The sequence below is a fragment of the Pteronotus mesoamericanus genome, unplaced genomic scaffold, assembly GCF_021234165.1.
Source record: "Pteronotus mesoamericanus isolate MK-2021 breed Mesoamerican mustached bat unplaced genomic scaffold, CSHL_Meso_final contig_32, whole genome shotgun sequence".
Taxonomy (NCBI): domain Eukaryota; kingdom Metazoa; phylum Chordata; class Mammalia; order Chiroptera; family Mormoopidae; genus Pteronotus; species Pteronotus mesoamericanus.
In genome coordinates, this window is record NW_026555134.1 from 10582501 (window position 1) to 10585247 (window position 2747).

At 30.5% G+C, this 2747-nt stretch overlaps 1 protein-coding gene across 3 annotated transcripts in view; it reads left to right on the top strand.

The window, feature by feature from the left end:
- Positions 1–2152, top strand: part of GRIA2 (glutamate ionotropic receptor AMPA type subunit 2) — a 125446-nt gene extending 123294 nt beyond the window's left edge. For all 3 annotated transcript variants that reach the window (XM_054576086.1, XM_054576083.1, XM_054576082.1), the window contains one exon: positions 1–2152. This exon is cut by the window's left edge and continues 347 nt beyond it. The gene's annotated coding sequence lies outside the window, so the exon portion shown is untranslated.
- Positions 2153–2747: the final 595 nt, after the last annotated feature.

Below are 2747 nucleotides of genomic sequence, written 5' to 3' on the forward strand. Positions count from 1 at the left end.
GTTCCAGAGGAAGCTTGGTGGACATGCACAGCTAACATGGGAGTACTGTAATTTAACTGCAATCTTTGTACAGACGACAAACCCGTTTCTGCAGCCACTATTGTTAGTCTCTTGATTCATAATGACTTAAGCACACTTGACATCAACTGCATCAAGATGTGACATGTTTTATAAGAAAAAGAAAAAAAACTTAAGATTAAAAAAATATTTTTAGGTATTTTCACAAACAAACTGGCTTTTAAATAAATTTGCTTCCATATTGGTTGGAGAAGACGACAAATGATTAAGCTGAGTGGGAAGTGACTATAAAGGCTTTAGGTATCAGCTCCGTATTTTCCAAAGCCAAATATGTAAATGCTAAGGAAAGAAAACAAAGAGAGATTCAAAACGTGTAATTTAATATTGTTATTAAAACTTTAATGTATCCTATTCTTTAACATTTGGTGTTAATATAAAATTACTTGGCAGTGCTTGACATTTGAAATAAACATTTTTCTATGGTTTTATTTGCAAGGGGTCCAGTTAATTTTGCTTAGCTACAGTTTGGTCATAAATCAAGTGAGTTTAAGGACAGTATCAAATTGTTACGTTTCCAGAGAAAATTGCCCCCTTTTACTAAAAGAAGGCCAGGTGGTATTTAAAGTATAAACTTGTCCCAAAACATTATCCGAACCTGTTTTTTAGTATGTCTTACTATGTATAAAGATATATTTAATGTAAAGCATTTAATCTATGTAGATAAATGCTAATAGATTTAAAAAGCTAATTAAAAAATATCAGAGTATTCAGACTATGTGAGGTTCCATTTTAAAGTGTTTGAGCTTGCAGAAGAAAAGTGTTAGTTGTACATGAAGTTAGAAATGCCTTGAAAGTAGTTTTTTAGATAGTTGCCCATTTATCAAACTCCATAAACTAATCTAAGTTTTTTCTTTTTTTAAATTAGAGCTGTCATAAGCCTTAGATATTATGAATATCTTGAGTACTTTGAATCACCTCCAAAAGAGTTTCTTCCTAGTGCTATCAATAAACACAGCCCTAATGTATTTTTTATATTCATTCCTCAAGTGGAATGGCTATTTTAATATGCCCAGTGTGGATAAAATGTTACGCTTCTGTAACTTTTGACTAAAGAACTTATATTTCTCTAGTTAAAAAATTTAAAGGAGCTATCTTCCCTTCAAAAAGACCATTTATTTTCATTAAGCCTCCTAAAATAAAATTAATTTAGCGTTTTAAAAAGTACTAACATCCAACAGCTATTTTTAGTATTTTCATTCTTGTTATTTCAGCAAGTAAGCCTCTGCGTAGCGCTTGGTATTTACCTAAGTGCTTGGAAAACCATATTATATGTCACAGAAGGGAAAGAGAAATGTGAAGGTGACCCATTTCCATTGAACACAGTGACATGTGGCATCATGATATTCTTCACTAAATTTAGCTGCCCCTTATCACAAATTTGAAGATAATGCAATATAACTTACTGCATTTCTCCTCATCAGGAATGTTGGAGGTGCAATTTAAGTTTTAATAATAAATGCTAGAATGACCAAATTGCAGACTAATTGTTTCCGTATTGTACTAAAAATGAGTTTTTAAAAATAAAAAAAGATGACTATATCCGATCAATGCTATTTATTGTACCTCTGGGCCTACTCTTCTAAAAATTGTAGTTTATTGAATTTTCTCTGTCAAGCTTGAACTAATGTAAATAATTGAAATAATGTAAAGTTATATTTTCATGTTTTTATAGCTACAACATGACAAGAATACATAATGTAAGAGTATTTCAACTATGGATAATGTTGAATGGATAATGCACATCTCAGTTACAAGCAGTAATCATAGTTTAATATCCATGTAACGGTGCATCAATATATTGCTATATAAATACGTCTGTGTGCATATAAGTGAAAAGTGGTCAAATAAGAGTGATGACAGCTGTCTAAGGTTTTTTTATTCATTTTATATAAAAACTGTTATGGAAAGACCAAAATGTTTATGAACTATTCTTATGTAGATTTACAACTGTCCTTTACTGTACCTTTTTGTTTACAGTATAGTACCTTATTTTCTGCTCTGTTAAGTGGGTGTCAAATTCCGAGGAGACATACACTTTCTATAACTTCTATTGAAGACATTGGAATTTCCAATTTTTCATGTGTACTATGTCAGAAAATGCTTTTGATTTTATTTTTAAATCTAACATCGGATGGCTTTTTTTGGAGTGTTGTAAAAACTTCAATCATACATAAAACATGTTCTTACAAAAGGCAAAGATCTTTATTTTTTTACTTAATAATTCTTCAAACTAATAATGAGAACCCAAAAAATGTATTTAAATTTACTCCCAAACAAACCCGGCTGTTTCTACTCAACAATGATATATTTTCTCAGTTTATATGTCAGCAAGATGCCAGTGTAACAAAATAGAATTAGCTTTAATTTTTTAGGTAAAATAATTGACATTTTAGATATTCCAAACCTATAGTCATTAAGTGCTTTGGGAATATGTAGAAATACTATTATTGTTTAATTACATTTCTCATTTCGTGATAGATACACTCTACTTCTGAAATGTAATGCTTTACTGCCATCAGCCATTGCACTGTATTATGTCCATTCATCAGCTACTGTAGCCATATTAAAGAGCAGAAGGGTGACTCTAAAAATCCCATAACATATTTTTCAGGCTTACATCTTTCAAAAAATGCCTTCATTCATCATTTTACTGAGTATTAATAAGTAAC